We start from the raw sequence: 19,046 nt of genomic DNA on the forward strand, positions 1-19,046 counted from the left end.
CCAAGCATCCAGCATCGTGCATTGAACCTTGACTGGCATCTCGTTTCATACATGACGTTTCACATGTTTCAATGCCATTCTCCCAAATCTTCCCACCCTCTCCCTCTCCCACAGAGTCCATAAGACTGTTCTATACATCAGTGTCTCTTTTGCTGTCTCGTATACAGGGTTATCATTACCATCTTTCTAAATTCCATATATATGCGTTAGTATACTGTATTGGTGTTTTTCCTTCTGGCTTACTTCACTCTGTATAATAGGCTCCAGTTTCATCCACCTCATTAGAACTGATTCAAATGTATTCTTTTTAATGGCTGAGTAATACTCCATTGTGTATATGTACCACAGCTTTCTTATCCATTTGTCTGTCAATGGACGTCTAGGTTGCTTCCATGTCAGGCTATTATAAACAGTGTTGCAATGAACATTGGGGTACACTTGTCTCTATCGATTCTGGTTTCCTCGGTGTGTATGCCCAAAAGTAGGATTTCTGGGTCGTATGGCAGTTCTATTTCCAGTTTTTTAAGGAATCTCCACACTGTTCTCCATAGTGGCTGAACTAGTTTGCATCCCCACCAACAATGTAAGAAGGTTCCCTTTTCTCCATATCCTCTCCAGCACTTATTTTTTGTAGACTTTTGGATCGCAGCCATTCTGACTGGTGTGAAATGGTACCTCATAGTGGTTTTGATTTGCATCTCTGATAATGAGTGATGTTGAACATCTTTTAATGTGTTTGTTAGCCATCTGTATGTCTTCTTTGGAGAAATGTCTGTTTAGTTCTTTGGCCCACTTTTTGATTAGGTCATTTATTTTTCTGGAATTGAGCTGCAGGAGTTGCTTGTATATTTTTGAGATTAATTCTTTGTCAGTTGCTTCCTTTGCTATTATTTTCTCCCATTCTGAAGGCTGTCTTTTCACCTTGCTTAGAGTTTCCTTTGTTGTGCACAAGCTTTTAATTTTAATTAGGTCCCATTTGTTTATTTTTGCTTATATTTCCAATACTCTGGGAGGTGGGTCATAGAGGATCCTGCTATGATGTATGTCGGAGACTGTTTTGCCTATGTTCTCCTCTAGGAGTTTTATAGTTTCTGGTCTTACGTTTAGATCTTTAATCCATTTTGAGTTTATTTTTGTGTATGGTGTTAGAAAGTGTTCTAGTTTCAGTCTTTTACAGGTGGTTGACCAGTTTTCCCAATACCATTTGTTAAAGAGATTGTCTTCCTCCATTGTATATTCTTGCCTCCTTTGTCAAAGATAAGTTGCCCATAGGTGCATGGATTTATCTCTGGGCTTTCTATTTTGTTCCATTGATCTATATTTCTGTCTTTGTGCCAGTACCATACCATCTTGATGACTGTGGCTTTGTAGTAGAGCCTGAAGTCAGGCAAGTTGATTCCTCCAGTTTCATTCTTCTTTCTCAAGATTGCTTCGGCTATTTGAGGTTTTTTGTATTTCCATACAAATTTTGAGATTATTTGTTCTAGCTCTGTTAAAAATGCCGTTGGTAACTTGATAGGGTTTGCATTGAATCTATAGATTGCTTTGGGTAGTATACTCATTTTCACTGTACTGATTCTTTTGATCCATGAACATGGCATATTTCTCCATCTATTTGTGTCCTCTTTGATTTCTTTCACCAGTGTTTTATAGTTTTCTATATAAAGGTCTTTTGTTTCTTTAGATAGATATATTCCTAAGTATTTTATTATTTTCCTTGCAATGGTGAATGGAATTGTTTCCTAAATTTATCTCTATTTTCTCATTATTAGTGTATAGGAATGCAAGGGATTTCTGTGTGTTGGTTTTATATCCTGCCACTTTACTATATTCATTGATTAGCTCTAGCAATTCTCTGGTGAAGTTTTTATGGTTTTCTATGTAGAGGATCATGTCATTTGCAAACAGTGAGAATTTTACTTCTTCTTTTCCAATCTGGATTCCTTTTATTTCTTTTTCTGCTCTGATTGCTGTGGCCAAAACTTCCAAAACTATGTTGAATAGTAGTGGTGAGAGTGGACACCCTTATCCTGTTCCTGACTTTAGGGGAAATGCTTTCAAGTTTTCACCATTGAGGATAATGTTTGCTGTGGGTTTGTCATATATAGCTTTTATTATGTTGAGGTATGTTCCTTCTATGCCTGCTTTCTGGAGGGTTTTTATCATAAACAGATGTTGAAATTTGTCAAAGGCTTTCTCTGCATCTATTGAGATAATCACATGGCTTTTATTTTTCAATTTGTTAATGTGGTATATTACATTGATTGATTTTTGGATATTGAAGAATCCTTGCATCCCTGGGATAAAGCCCACTTGGTCATGATGTATGATCTTTTTAATGTGTTGTTGGATTCTGATTGCTAGAATTTTTTAAGGAATTTTTGCATCTATGTTCATCAGTGATATTGACCTGTAGTTTTCTTTTTTTGTGGCATCTTTGTCAGGTTTTGGTATTAGGGTGATGGTGGCCTCATAGTGTGAGTTTGGAAGTTTACCTTTCTCTGCAATTTTCTGAAAAAGTTTGAGTAGGATAGGTGTTAGCTCTTCTTGAAGTTTTTGGTAGAATTCAGCTGTGAAGCCGTCTGGTCCGGGACTTTTGTTTGCTGGAAGATTTCTGATTACAGTTTCAATTTCGGTGCTTCTGATGGGTCTGTTAAGCTTTTCTATTTCTTTCTGGTTCAGTTTTGGAAAATTGTACTTTTCTAAGAATTTGTCCATTTCTTCCAGGTTGTCCATTTTATTGGCATATAATTGCTGACAGTATTCTCTTATGATCCTTTGTATTTCTGTGTTGTCTGTTGTGATCTCTCCATTTTCATTTCTAATTTTATTGATTGGTTTTTTTCTCCCTTTGTTTCTTGATGAGTCTGGCTAATGGTTTGTTAATTTTATTTATCCTCTCAAAGAACCAGCTTTTGGCTTTGTTGATTTTTGCTATGGTTTATCTTGTTCCTTATGCATTTATTTCTGTCCTAATTTTTAAGATTTCTTTTCTTCCACTAACCCTAGGTTTCTTCATTTGTTCCTTTTCTAGTTGCTTTAAGTGTAAAGTGAGGTTATTTGACTTTTTTCTTGTTTCTTGAGGTATGCCTCTATTGCTATGAACCTTCACCTTAGCACTGCTTTTACAGTGTCCCACAGGTTTGGGGTTGTTGTGTTTTCATTTTCATTAGTTTCTATGCATATTTTGATTTCTTTTTTGATTTCTTCTGTAATTTACTGGTTATTCAGCAGCGTGTTGTTCAGCCTCCATATGTTGGAGTTTTTAATAGTTTTTCTCCTGTAATTATGTTCAAGCTGGTTTTAGAAAAGGCAGAGGAACCAGAGATCAAATTGCCAACATCTGCTGGATCATGGAAAAAGCAAGAGAGTTCCAGAAAAACATCTATTTCTGCTTTATCAACTATGCCAAAGCCTTTGACTGTGTGGATCACAATAAACTGTGGAAAATTCTTCAAGAGATGGGAATACCAGAACACCTGACCTGCCTCTTGAAAAACCTATATGCAGGTCAGGAAGCAACAGTTAAAACTGGACATGGAACAACAGACTGGTTCCAAATAGGAAAAGGAGTACGTCAAGGCTGTGTATTATCACCCTGCTTATTTAACTTATATGCAGAGTACATCATGAGAAATGCTGGGCTAGAAGAAACACAAGCTGGAATCAAGATTGCCGGGAGAAATATCAATAACCTCAGATATGCAGATGACACCACCCTTATGGCAGAAAGTGAAGAGGAACTCAAAAGCCTCTTGATGAAAGTGAAAGAGAAGAGTGAAAAAGTTGGCTTAAAGCTCAACATTCAGAAAATGAAGATCATGGCATCCGGGCCCATCACTTCATGGGAAATAGATGGGAAACAGTGGAAACATTGTCAGACTTTATTTTTTGGGCTCCAAAATCACTGCAGATGGTGACTGCAGCCTTGAAATTAAAAGACGCTTACTCCTTGGAAGGAAAGTTATAACCAACCTAGATAGCATATTCAAAAGCAGAGACATTACTTTGCCAACAAAGGTCCATCTAGTCAAGGCTATGGTTTTTCCAGTGGTCATGTATGGATGTGAGAGTTGGACTGTAAAGAAAGCTGAGCGCCTAAGAATTGATGCTTTTGAACTGTGGTGTTGGAGAAGACTCTGAGAGTCCCTTGGACTGCACGGAGATCCAACCTGTCCAGTCTGAAGGAGATCAGCCCTGGGATTTCCTTGGAGGGAATGATGCTGAAGCTGAAACTCCAGTAGTTTGGCCACCTCATGTGAAGAGTTGACTCATTGGAAAAGACTTTGATGCTGCGAGGGATTGGAGGCAGGAGAAGGGGACAACAGAGGATGAGATGGTTGGATGGCATCACTGACTCGATGGATTTGAGTCTGAGTGAACTCCAGGAGTTGGTGATGGACAGGGAGGCCTGGCGTGCTGCAATTCATGGGGTTGCAAAGAGTCAGACACGACTGAGCGACTAAACTGAACTGAACTTACTGCATTGTGGTCACAAAAGATGCTTGGAATGATTTCAATTTTTTTGAATTTACTAAGGCTAGATTTATGGCCCAGGGTGTGATCTATCTTGGAGAAGGTTCCGTGTATGCTTGAGAAAAAGGTGAAATTCATTGTTTTGGGGTGAAATGTCCTATATATATCAATTAGGTCTAACTGGTCTATTGTATCATTTAAAGTTTGTGTTCCCTTGTTAATTTTTTGTTTAGTTGATCTATCCATAGGTGTGAGGGGGGTATTAAAGTCTCCCACTATTATTGTGTTATTGTTAATTTCCCCTTTCAGGCATGTTAGCATTTGTCTTACATATTGTGGTGCTCCTATGTTGGGTACATATATATTTATAATTGTTATATCTTCCTCTTGGATTGAGCCTTTGATCATTGTGTACTGTCCTTCTTTGTCTGTTTTCACAGTCTTTGTTTTAAAGTCTATTTTATCTGATATGAGTATTGCTACTCATGCTTTCTTTTGGTCTCTATTTGCATGGAATATCTTTTTCAGGCCCTTCACTTTCAGTCTGTATGTGTCCCTTATTTTGAGGTGGGTCTCTTGTAGACAACATATATAGGGGTCTTGTTTTTGTATCCATTCAGCCAGTCTTTGTCTTTTGGTTGGAGCATTCAACCCATTTACATTTAAGGGAATTATTGAATATCTCATTTTAATTTTGATTTGCATTTCTCTAATAATTAGCAATGTTGAGCATCTTTTCATGTGTTTGTTAGCCATCTGCATGTCTTCTTTGGAGAAATTCTGTTTAAGTTTTTTCCCCTTTTGGATTGGGTTGTTTGTTTTTCTGGTATTGAGTTGTATGTGCTGCTTGTATATTTTGGAAATTAGGCAGACATATCTTTCCTTTTCTCCTTTGCCTTTCTCTTCTCTTCTTTTCTCAGCTATTTGTAACTGATAGCCATTTTGCCAATTTGCATTTCTTTTTCATGGGGATGGTTTTGATGACCACCTCCTGTACAATGTTTTGAGCCTAAGTCAATAGTTCTTCAGGCATTCTGTCTATCAAATCTAATCCCTTGAATCTATTTGTCACTTCTACTATATAATCATAAGGGATTTGATTTAGATCATATCTGTATGGCCTAATGGTTTCCTCTACTTTCTTCAATTTAACTTTGAATTTTTCAATAAGGAGTTCATGATCTGAGCCACAGTCAGCTCCTGGTCTTGTTTTTGCTGACTGGATAGAGGGTCTCCATCTTCGGCTGCAAAGAATATAATCAATCTGATTTCGGTATTGACCATCTGGTGATGTCCATGTGTAGAGTCATTTCATGTGTTGTTGGAAGTGCGTGTTTGCTATGACCAGTGTGTTATCTTAGAAAAACTCTGTTAGCCTTTGCCCTGCTTCATTTTGTACTCCAAGGCTAAATTTGCCTGTTCCTCCAGGTATCTCTTGACTTCCTACTTTTGCATTCCAGTCCCCTATGATGAAAAGGACATCTTTTTTTATGTTAGTTCTATAAGGTCTTGTAGGTCTTCATATAATCATTCAACTTCAGCTTCTTTGGGCTTAGTAGTTGGAGTATAGATTTAGATTAGATAGTGAATGGTTTGTCTTGGAAATGAACAGAGTTCATGTGTCATTTTTGAGATTACACCCAAGTACTGTATTTTGTACTCTTTTGTTGACTATGAGAGCTACTCCATTTCTTCTAAGGGATTCTTGCCCACAGTAGTAGATGTAATGGTCACTTTAATTAAATTTGCCCATTCCTGTCCATTTTAGTTCACTGATTCCTAACATGTCAATGTTCACTCTTGCCATGAAAGGCAAGCTACAGTTTCACTCACAGCTGATGTTGATGGCACAAGTTCTGGTTCCCTGTTGGATTCAATCCTATCTAACCTTTTGAAAAAAATGATCCAGTAATGTTTGAGCGGTAGGTCTTTTTTTTTTTTTCTTCTTCTCATAGATAGCACTGTAGCACTGGATTCCATTCTAAACAGCTGCTGAAACCTTCATGTACCATTTTACATTTGAGTCCTGTTCCTCAAACACTTACAGTGCCTCCTTAAATAAAGAAAAATCTCCTTGCATTTCCTGTGCTGTGAATCTCTTTGGTTCTTCAATACTTCTTTTTCTGTCTCTTTCCGTCTTTTCTCTACGTCTTCAATTCCATCAGGTCTTCATTAGTAAGCTCCTTGTGTTGCATAGCAACAGTATTGTATGTTAAAGTACACAAAAGTACAACCACTTGTAGATGCTCCCATGACAATGTTCACTAGACACGTGAACTAACTTACATGATTGGACATGTGCACACACATTTGCATCTCTGAAAGTTCACAAATTGAAGATTTGTATGTACAGAATTTACTGTATTTATGCTTTTATTTTACATAAAGAATGATGTGCTGAATGATCTCCAAATCTAACTATTCTGAACTAGAGCATGTCTAGCTGTTGGATCTATATGACAAATATATGAATTTCACCATTTCCACCAGCCAATATGAAATACAAGGAAAAACTAAACAGGGGCTAAGGTTGAAAACTTTAATCTATATAGCAATTGCTCTTAACTTTTGGAAGATTTTGGATCCTTAGAGAATTTGATCAAAGCTAAAGATTCTGAAAAATTTACATATGCATATACACATGGAGTTTTCACATGCAATTTCTAGAGATTCACAGATTTGAAAAATCCTCTTTCTTAGTTTATTTTGGCTTTCAGCATGGTGCTTCCTATCCTGGCTAAAGATATAACATTCTTACCTGAATGGCTAGTTGGGTTGCCTTCCAGAGACATGGTCCTTGCTTTCTCTGTTCCTCAGGTACTATGTGGATGAAGTGTGAATAGTGACACAGCTCAGGTTCACTTGGGGTCCTTGGGAAACTGACATATTGCCACAAGTAGTATCCCTGTCTTGGAGGCTAATGTGCCAGCTCATGTATAACAATAACATAGTAAAAATAACAGAACAAGAACTCCCCAAACTGTTTTTATCCAGCACATTGACAGACATGCAAAACCTGACTGGAGGTGTAACTATTTTTTGCTTTTCTACATTAATTTTTCTTCCTGATTTCAATTAGCCAAACTTGAATGGAGACATTACAGACAGTTCAACCCCACCTCAGAGCTGTGCAGACAGCATTTGCTGCCAAACTGTCTATCACCAAGACAACTAGGCCAATGTGCTTTGCTCTGAGTAAATACCTTGTCTGAGCCAGTTGCAGAAGGAGCCTCTTTGCAGTGACTTCCCATCAGGTCAAAATTGTTACTCTTAGCAATCCAAAATATTTTTTAAAGTACCTGGGGTATATATAATCATTGTTATTTTAAAATAACCTTTCATGCTGATTAACAGGAAGTTTATTTTCAGAGATAGTCTCACATTACTGCTGATTGATGTAAGGGATCTCAAGGTCTGAAGTTCCTCTATTTGTGAGTCATTATTATTTTTTTCATTCGCGTTAATCATAACTTTCTTCCAACATCTTCTAAGCCACAAATTCCCCTGAAGTGGTCATCAGTAATATAGCAAACTTCTGTCTCTAGTCTCTTCTCTTAAAAACATTTTGAATAAGAGATGATAAAAAGTAAGATGGCTGACATTGTTACCTCAAAAGAAAAACTGAGGAGATGGGTTAACTTTCTGGACACAGTGGCATTACCAAATTTTTGATAGGTTCAGATATACATAAATGAATGAAAAGTAAAAAACTCAAAAAAATTTTCTTTAGTCTCAGCATTAAAGTGTTGTTTTGGTCCTTGGGGACCCAACAGAGGTGCCAAATTATTCTACTCCTCTCACCCAAATTTCATTACTGCTTATCTACTCTCAGAAACCTTCTGAGCAGCCCTTCACAAACAGCCCCTGTTTGTTGGTCTCCTTGGTGGCAGGTGTCTGCTAATCAAAGACTTAAGAAAGTGTGGGGTTTAGGAGCCAGCCCTGACTGGAAGGAAAACTTTCCATTCAGCTTTGGGCAACAATATTGGAGTTTTTTTAATGTTGTAATCAACTCTGTGCCAAATGGGGCCCAACCTCTCCCTTCACAGCCCCAAGAATCCAAAAAAAAGAAGTGTTTTCAATTCTTTTCAGAATGTCTGCTCTCTCACACTGCAGACCAAATAAAAACAGTCTGGACCAATTGTGCCTCCCCTACCCCCATCTACTGTGCAATCTGCCTGGGAGAAACTCAGGAAAGTTGACCTCAGGCCAGTACTGGCCTTCTGTAGAGGCAGAAAAATTCCCTCACCTTCCTTCCATGGACTTTTCTGGACACCTCCCAGAGCCTCTATCCCAGATATCCCACAGAGAGAGGCAGCTGTGAGAGTCAGGGCAGGGCCCGAGATGATATAGCTGAGATAAGACCTAAAAGGTTCTAATATCTATGTTGTTACGGTCTGTATGCATACTACTTTGTTAGTTACATTTTTTATTATTAGGTAGACTATGAGGAAAAGTGGAAGGAGTTGCTTGGGAGTTGAAATGATTAGGAATTGAACCTCACTGCTTACTAACTATAACCTTAGGCAACTTATTTTACAGACTAAGGCTCTCATCCAGTGCTCCCACTGATCAGCCCTATGACCTTGGTCAGATCCCTACCCCCAACCTTGGTCTTCCCAGAACAAAAATGAAGTTGCACTAGAAAATCTCTAAGGACCTTTTCAAGTCTAGTAGTTTAAATCACACTTCTGGGATCTTGAATTAAGAAAATATCCAAGTGAGATTAGACACTTGGAATTTACTGTCCACCCCATCTTCAGCCACCACCAACTTCAGTTGGCTTTGGCTATAGCTCCCCAAACCATTCTCCTGGGGGAGGGTCTTCTTGACCCAGGAACAAGAAGGAGGAGTAGGTAAGGACAGGTCCACAAAAATGTCTAGCTGGCCATGCTCAAAGTAAAAGCAGCTTGAAACTATGTTTACAGTTCAGAACTAGCTTATGGGCTAATAATAAGGTAATACCAACATTTCCCTAAAAATCTTACCAAGCAAAGCTTGTCAGATAGCTGAGGACATTGTTCAAAACCACCATAGTCAAGGCTCAGACCAGGGATACAGTTAATGCGTCCTGAGCATATAAAGGGAAGAGTGAGTGGTCCAGTCCAGGGGAATCATGGAACATGAGGCTGGGAAAGTTTTTGGACACATAACTATAGAAGGAAACACCTCTAAGAACCCAGTAAAAGGACACAAGGACAGAAATCCCTTTCAAGCTGGGAGCATTATCAACTATGCACCAGAGGAGATGACATCAAAGGCCTGCATAAACCACCAACAAATAATGGAATGAGGATACTTAGAAACCAAAACTTACAGAACTAAATTAACAAAAGGTTAAAAAGCAATCATGAAATTTTAGATTCTGTCATAGCTTCTTTAGGAAAACAGTTGGGAGGGTGGAATGGGATAGTGATGTTGAAAAGAATTCCATGAAACTTATGTTGTTGTTGTTGTTCTTAAGATATAATCATTACCACTTAAAACTGTTGGAGATAGGAATATGAGGAACACTATAGTGGAATTCTAAGCAATATGATGCTTATAGTAGACATACAGACTATTTCCATACTGAAATATTTTAGTTTGAATTTATTAAAATAAAACTAAATAAATAAACCTCAAATAAAACTAAAGTAAGGACAAGGCTAAACACAAACTTACATTTTTGTGTTCATGACACTAAATAAACCCATTTTAGTGAATTCCCCCTTTTTAACTCATTGGTTGGTATTGCATGGATGCAGCCAGCATCTAATATGCTTTCAATTGTATCCTCAGCCCTCAAGACCCTGGGGGTCTGAAATCTCAGCCAACTTTGCAATTTAATCCAAAACCCAAAAGCAGTTCAGATTCCAAGTAACCTGTTACCCTCTGCTAGCAAAACATCACTCATGGTTTAAAAAATACCATTTTTAATAACCTCTTTTCAGTTTCCTGGCAGGCCCCCAGCTTCACTTCAAAGTTGATTTTCCCCAGTGAGAGTACAGCTAGAAGAATGCAAAAGTGCACTGCACCATGCCCCCACTATCCCAGGCTGTGAAGGTTCAGCTCTAAGGCAACAAAGAAGGCTGGAGTGAGAAGGTGGGCAGGGGGAGGGAATGGCTATGGATCAGAAGCAACTGGCCTAAATTCAGGCCTTCCCAGAGACAAAACAATCTATCACCATCAAGAGTGAACAACTGGAGAAACATAATCCAAATTAAATTTTGGATTATATCATTTTGGCTTATTTTTAAATAAATTTGATAAAAAGAAACCACTGTAATTTGTGTTGCCTCTTAAGTGCCCTGTGTGTTTTATTTTAGTGACCCATTCTTCAGATGTCACTCAAACAGATGCCAAGAAAACAATCTATGAAGAGAGGAAGTAGAGGCAGGAGTAAGGGCAAGGAAACAGAACTTCATCTTTGGAGACCTAGGGTCCCTTAAGTACCCACCGAATTCCCCTTAAACTCCAAGACAGTAGCCTTGAAGCCCTAGATTTACTCTTGTTATTTCTTGCCCAGGACTAGTGAAGTTAGGGTTGCCAATAAAATGACCACTTTGCTCAAAATGTTGCATTTAAAATCCAAGTCTTCTTGAAACAGCACAGTAGGATTTTGGCCAGAAAGTGCTTTCTAGTACAAATACTAGTGCACTTTTACAAGGCAGGTAAAGCCCAAAATTACGTTGCTAATTAATTTTATATTTCCTTCAACTACCTAGAACCAACTGCAGCCCAACATTCCCCAACTGGGATTTTGCCAAGAATTCAGATAACGCCATTTATGGATCATGCCAACAGCTGAGGTCATATTTTCTGTCTAAAGGGGAAAAAAGAAAGAAAAATAAATAGGGAAGGATTCATGGGAAGTGCATATTAGAAGATAGGGTCAGAAGGGGGAGGAAAGAGACAAGAGGTAAAAATCTTTTTATAGCAATCAACCCCAGACAGACACACACACTAAATGAGGGCCTGGAAGTTTTGAGTTTATATTATTTGCAAGTAAAAGTGAAAAAAATAGGAGAATGAAGTGATTGTAGGGAATTTTAGAGAACCAACAATTTGCTCTCAAAAAAATAACCTTCTTCCCTTCAAAATGTGAAGAACATAAAAAGGGAAAGCCCTGATGCCTTGTACCATGGCTGGCACAAATATTCTCTGTCATGTGCATGCCAGGAATGTGAATTGCTTGCTAATTTATTTGGGGTTCTGTAATTATCAGCCTTTTTTTCTCAGAATGAACTGTCATTACAAGGACTAGAAAAAACCTCTACAAGTACAGTATCCTAAACATTAGAGCTAGAAAGGAACTTGGATCTCATCTTATCTGATTTTTCCCATTCGAGGGATAAGAAAAATGAAGAAAAGGAAGAGGAAGCTTGGCCAAATGTTAGCCAGTAAATTATCAGCAGAGTCAAAAATAGAACCCAGATCTAATGGGGCAGTACCTAAATATCAGTTTATAATGAACATTTCACGTGTCCGAGGGAAAAATGAGAAAAACAAGGATTACATAATGATTGCTTTATAAAGTTGAAACAAATTGGTTTATGATCAATGCCTCATCCTGTCTTTTGTTGTGGTAACTTCAAGTTAGCATAAAGCCCTGATTTAACAGGCAATAGCTCTTCCACTATTTATTTATATTTTTCATTTGTGGCTTAATTCAAATTTTCATCATGAGAAAAAAAACACAGATACTCAAAATTTGTGAGGTAGGTACATTGTATAGAAGAAGCTAAAAGAAGTTAACTGACTTTCCCAAGATAACTTGGTTGATATGGGATTGTTCCAGGAATAAATCTTAGAACTTCATTCCAGATCTCATAATCCTTCTTTATCCCTTCACGAATCACATAAGACATGCCATGCAGGGCCACCCAAGATAGACAGGTCATAGTGAAGACTTCCAACAAAATGGCCCACTAGAGGAGGGAATGGCAAACCACTCAGTATTCTTGTCACAAAAACCCCACGAACATCATGAAAAGGCAAAAAGATATGACATGGGAAGATTAGACGAAACAACAAAAGACTCTGAAATGCAGTACTTGGGTGCAACCTCAAAAGTAACAGAATGATCTTGGTTCATTTCCGAGGAAAACCATTCAGCATCACAGTAACCCAAGTCTATGCCCCAACCAATACTGCCAAAGAAGCCAAAATTGATCAGTTCTATGAAGATCTATCTACAAGACCTTCTAGAATTAACATCAAAAAGATGTCCTTTTCATCATAGGAGATTGGAATGCAAAAGTAAGAAGTTAAGATACACCTGGAGTAACAGGCAAGTTTGGCCTTGGAGCACAAAATGAAGTAAGGCAAAGGCTAACAGATTTGTCAAGAGGAAACACTGGTCATAGCAAACAGCCTCTTCAACAACAGAAGAGATGATGTCTATGCATGGACATCACCAGGTGGTCAATACCAAAATCAGATTGACTATATTCTTTGCAGCCAAAGATGGAGAAGCTCTATAGAGTCAGCAAAAAACAAGACTGGGAGCTGTTTGTGGCTCAGACCATTAGCTCCTTATTGCAAAACTCAAGCTTAAATTGAAGAAATTAGGGAAAACCATTAGGCCATTCAGATATGACCTAAACCAAATCCCTTCTGCTTACACAGTGGAGGTGATAAATAGATTCAAGGAATTAGATCTGGAAGACAAAGTGCCTGAAAAACTATGGACGGTGGTTCATAACATTGTACAGGAGGCAATAACTAAAACCATCCCCAAGAAAAAGAATACGAGAATGCAAAGTGGTTGTCTAAGGAGGCTTTACAAAAAGCTGAGGAAAGAAGAGAAGTGAAAGGCAAGGGAGAAAGGGAAAGATGTATTCAACTGAGTTGGATAGAGTTACAGAGAATAGCAGGGAAAGAAAAGAAGGCTTTCTTAAATGGATGATGCAAAAAATAGAGGAAAACAATAGAATGGGAAAGATTAGAGATCTCTTCAAGAAAATTGAAGATACCAAGGGAACATTTCATGCAAGGATATACACAATAAAGGACAGAAATATAAGGACCTAACAGAAGCACAATAGTTTAAGAAGAGGTATACAAGAATACATAGAATTGTACAAAAAATATCTTAATGACCCAGATAATCATGATGATGTGGTCACTCACCTAGAACTGAACATCCTAGAAAGTTAAGTCAAGTGGACCTTAAGAAGCATTACTGTAAACAAAGCTAGTGTAGGTGATGGAATTCAGGCTGAGCTATTTCAAATCCAAATTTGAAAAATCCAAAAATGATGCTGTTAAAGTGCTGCACTCAATATGTCAGCAAATTTGGAAAACTCAGCAGTGGCCACAGGACTAGAAAAAGTCAGTTTTCATTCCAACCCCAAACAAGGGAAATGCGAAAGAAAGTTCAAACTGCTGTACAATTGCGTTCATTTCACATGCTAGCAAGATTATGCTCAAAATCCTTCAAGCTAGGCTTCAACAGTACATGAACTTATAGATATACAAGTTGAATTTAGAAAGGGCAAAGGAACCAGAGCTCAAACTGCCAACATATGTTGGATCACAGAGAAAGCAAGGGAATTCCAGAAAAACATCTACTTCTGCTTCATCGACTACACCAAAGCATTTGACTGTGTGGATCACAACAAATTGGAAAATTCTTAAAGAGATGGGAATATCAGACCACTTTATCTGTTTCTTGAGAAACCTGTATGTGGGTCAAGAAGTAACAATTGAACTGGACATGGAACAATTGACTGGTTCAGAATTGGGAAAGGAGTACATCAAGGTTGTATATTGTCACCCTGCTTATTTAACTTATATGCAGAGTACATCATGTGAAATGCTAGACTGGATGAATCACAATCTGGAATCAAGTTTGCTAGGAGAAATATCAGCAACCTCATGTATGCAGATCATGCTACTCTAATGGCAGAAAGTGAAGAGAAACTAAAGAGTCTCTTGATGAGGTTGAAAGAGAAGAGTGTAAAAACTGGCTTGAAACTCAACATTAAAAAAACTAAGATCTTTCTTTATAGCTTAGTAACATTCCATTGTATATATGTACTGCGATTTCTGTATCTATTCATCTGTCGATGAACATCTAAGTTGCTTCCATGTCCTAGAAGTGCTCTGTGACCACCTAGAGGAGTGGGATGGGGAGGGAGATGGGAGGGGGTTCCAAAGGGAGGGGACATATGTATACCTGTGACTGATTCATGTTGATGTATGGCAGAAAGCAACACAACATTTCAAAGCAATTACCTTCCAATAAAAAAACTAAGATCATGGCATCTAGTCCTATCGCTTTCTGGCAAATAGATAGGGAAAAAGTGGAATCAGTGACAGATTTTATTTTCTTGGGCTCGCAAATCACTGTGGATGGTGACTGCAGCCACAAATTAAAAGCTGATTGCTCCTTGGAAGAATAGTTATGACAAACCTTATACATCATATTAAAGAGTAAAGACATCACTTTACAACAAAGGTCTGTATAGTCAAAGCTATGGTATTTTCAGTAGTCATGTACGGATGTGAGAGTTGGACCGTAAAGAAGGCTGAGTGCCAAAGAATTGATGCTTTCAAATTGTGGTGCTAGAGAAGACTCTTTAGAGTCCCTTGGACTGTAAGGAGATCAAACCAGTCCATCCTAAAGGAAATCAACCCTGATTATTCATTGGAAGGACTGATGCTGAAGCTGAAGCTCTAGTACTTTGGCTACTTGGTGTGAAGAGCTGACTCATTGGAAAAGACCCTGATGCTGGGAAAGATTGAAGGCAAAAGGAGAAGAGTTCAGCAGAGGATGAGATGGTTAGATAGCATCCTCAACTCAAGGGACATGAATTTTAGAAAACTCTGTGAGACAGTGAAGGACAGGGTAGCTTGGCATGCTGGGGTCTATAGGGTCACAGAAAGCTGGACACAACTTAGTACTGAACAGCAACAAAAATCCTTCTTTGAGCCTACATTTCTATCCTGTATGCATCTTAACTGAAATTTTGGATATGACCTGTCAGCTTGTCAAAGATTTTACGGTATGCCTCACCTGTCCCCAAAGTGCCCAGCATCACCGTTGTAGGTGCCAGGTACAAGAAGCACCAGGCTCCAGGACCCAGAGGAATTAAAAGGTTACTGAGACTATAAAGGCCTCGGACTCCTGGATACTCATTGTAGGTGCCCCAACAGTCCCATCATTGTAGCCATCTCTTGCTACCACTTTTAGCCATATAAAGGCAAGAGAATTGAACTAGTGTATCAAAATGCACAGTTAAGCAGCATCATCATCTTTATCATTACCAAATTTTCAGTGATCCTCCTTGAGATGACTTGACTTACAGATTATTTAGGTTAACTGTTTCATCCTAGACACCATAACTTTCCACCACTCAATCAAGACCCGCCCTGATAATACAAATAGATTTTAACATCAGCCTAAAGCCAAAGAATTTTAAATGTAGAGCAAAAATAATCCAAAATATACTCCAATGTCAAACACAAGTGCCTTTGAGACTCCTGCTATTTGGAATAGTAACTGCTTGGAATGATCTTTGGGATTCTGGATGTTTGGGGCAATCCCCATCTCTGCATCCCTTTATGTAAGTGGGCAAGAATCACATGGTTTTTTAAAGCAGATGGCAAAACCTGACTTCTGCCTGTTTGTTAGGTTAATGGCTAGCAACTTCCAGGGCTCTAACTCAGCACAGTGCTAGGAGGAACTACATAGTAGTCACTTAGCTGAGGTGCAGATAGGATCTGCCATCATTTATAATAAATAACCTTTGAAAAGAAAACCAGTATCTCTATCTGGATAGGCACACCCCAGTACAGATCTCAGACCAATGCTTCAATAAATGTTCATCTCTCAGACTTTGGTAGAACAAAACAGCGCTCAGAGATTTTGGATAAAAGCTAGCTTTCAAGATTCACATGGGAAAAGTTAATATTGTGGTGAAGAGCCACTTAAAGGCCTGTCTGCCTATATTACAATAACATGCCCTTTTCATTCCCTCAACAGCTCTCAAAGGGCACTGTGGACAGCCACATTTTGTGAGTATTTCTCCCAGTCCTCACACCTACCCACAAAAAGCAAATTCCTTTTTTTGTCTCTCAAACTTTGTTATTTATAGTAATAGATATTAGGGTTTTCCCTTTCCTTTAAGTGTTTTTCTGCTTTTCTTTCTTTTGTGCTTTGTATCCTTTGAGATTTTTTTTCTTTTTATCCTTTCTAGTGTTTGGGTATGGAGAAAACGATGGCACCCCCACTCTAGTACTCTTGCCTGGAAAATCCCATGGACAGAGGAGCCTGGTAGGCTGCAGTCCATGGGGTCCCGAAGAGTCGGGCACGACTGAGCGACTTTACTTTCACTTTTTACTTTCATGCATTGGAGAAAGAAATGGCAACCCACTCCAGTGTTCTTGCCTGGAGAATCCCAGGGATGGGGGAGCCTGGTGGACTGCCATCTATGGGGTCGCACACAGTTGGACACTACTGAAGCGACTTAGCAGCAGCAGCAGCAATGTTTGGCTATTTTTTTCTTTGCTGTTTTTGTTGCTGCTACTGATTCTATTATTCCCTTTCCTTCTTTCCATTGCTTTTCCTTTATGTTGTGCTTTGAGGAAATTTCCTTTTCTGTTTGGGGGGTTTTAATTTGTTTTGTTTTGTTTTGTTTTCAGATTTTCCTTGTGTCTTTTTTATTTTGTTGTTTTGTGTTTTATGGGGTTTTGGTGTGTTTGGTGTATTTCTTCCTTTTTTGTTTGGCTTTTTTTTTCCTTTTCCAGTTTTTCTCTTTTTACCTGCTTTCTCTGTTCTGTTAACATGTTTTTCTATTTTTTGTATTTTTCTTTTCCATTTTTTTTTCTTTCTTTAGGTTTTATTATGTTTTCATTTTTCTTTTGGGGATTTTTTGAGGTGCTTTTTAGATTTTTTTAGAATTTAGGTCTTTTTCTTTTAAAGCTTTCCTTTTTTTCTTTATTGTTTCTTTAAAAATTCTATGTTAATTTCTTCTGTACAGCAAAGTGACTCAGTTATACATATATATTATTTTTAGTATTCTTTTACTATATTTTTTCTTTTTAAAAATCTTATCTTCTCTTTATTTTTCACTTTTTGCCTCTTGTCTTTTTTTTAACATTTTAGTAATATTTTAACTGTCAAATCAGTTTAGATTTATAGAAAACTTACAAAGATAGTGCAAAGTGTTCCCGTTTACTCAACCCCCAGTTTTCCCTATATTAACATCTTTCATTAGTATGGTACATTTGTTACAATGAATGAACTAATTCTAATATGTTATTATTAACTAAAGTCCACACTTTATTCACATTTCCTTAGTTTTTACCTAATGTCCTTTTTCTGTTCCAACATCCCATCTATTATATATCTATATTACATCCAACTGTTGTGTCTTCTTGGGTTCCTCTTGGCTCTGATAGTATTCCAGATTTGCTTTTTGATGATCTTAATGGTTTTGAGGTATTGGTAAGGTATTTTATAGAATGCTCCTCAGTTGAGATTTTTCCAATTGTTTTCTCATGACTAGTCTGGGGTAATGTGTTTCAGAGAGGAAGACCACAGAGGTGAAGTGCTTTTCTCATCACATCAAAAAAGCACCCAGTATCAACATGACTTATGGCTACTGAAGCTAACCTGATCACCCGGCTAAGGTATGTTTGCCAAATTTCTACACTATAAAGTTATTTTTCTCTCCTTTCCATGTTGTATTTTTTTATATCAGGTCATTAAGCCCTGTCTATATTTAACATGGGAGAGATTAAGTTCCATCTCCTGGACAAGGTGAAAGTGAAGTGAAGTCGCTCAGTCGTGTCTGACTCTTTGCGACTCATGGACTGTAGCCCACCAAACTCCTCCATCCATGGGATTCTCCAGGCAAGAATACTGGAGTGGGTTGCCATTTCCATCTCCAGGGGATCTTCCCGACCCAGGGATTGAACCCAGGTCTCCCGCATTGCAGGGAGACGCTTTAACCTCTGCGCCACCAGGGAAGCCCTTAAATATAAGAATACAGTCTCTCAGAAAACCTCCTATAGAGACACAGAACTTCAGATCCAAGTACTAACATCAAAGATTTCAAAGGGAGGAAAGGAAGCCAGGTTGAAAGAAGAAGGGGGAGGAGGCGGGAGAAGGGAGCGAAAGGGGTAACCTTACAGACGTCTCCTGCCACCTACAGATACCCAGGACAAGATACCCTGGACAAGGTACACATACCCAAATAAATTATTTGCAGCACAATATCACATTACTTATTGTGTTGCTCCAATTATTCTAGCTTTGGCCATTGAGAGTTCTTTCAGGTTTGTTCCTGCATTCCTTTGACATGCTCCCTTTATTTTTGTTTTACCACTTGTTTAACATTCTAATATTACCTCTTCCTCTTTTACATTTGCTTCAGTCTCCTTTTCTTTTTTTAAAAAACATGTTCATTGATTATTCTTTTTTTTTTTTTTTTTGGTTGCACTGGGTCTTCGTTGCTGTGCACAGGCTTTTCTCTAGTTGCAGCTAGCAGAGGCTACTCTTTATTCTGGTGCATGGGCTTCTCATTGCAGTGGTTTCTCTTGTCATGGAGCATAGGCTGTAGGCACACTGGTTCAGTAGCTGT

This window comes from Bos grunniens, chromosome X (assembly GCF_055505025.1).
Source record: "Bos grunniens cultivar Pamir isolate PY7600 chromosome X, Bosgru_T2T1.0, whole genome shotgun sequence".
In the NCBI taxonomy this organism is placed as follows: Eukaryota; Metazoa; Chordata; class Mammalia; order Artiodactyla; family Bovidae; genus Bos; species Bos grunniens.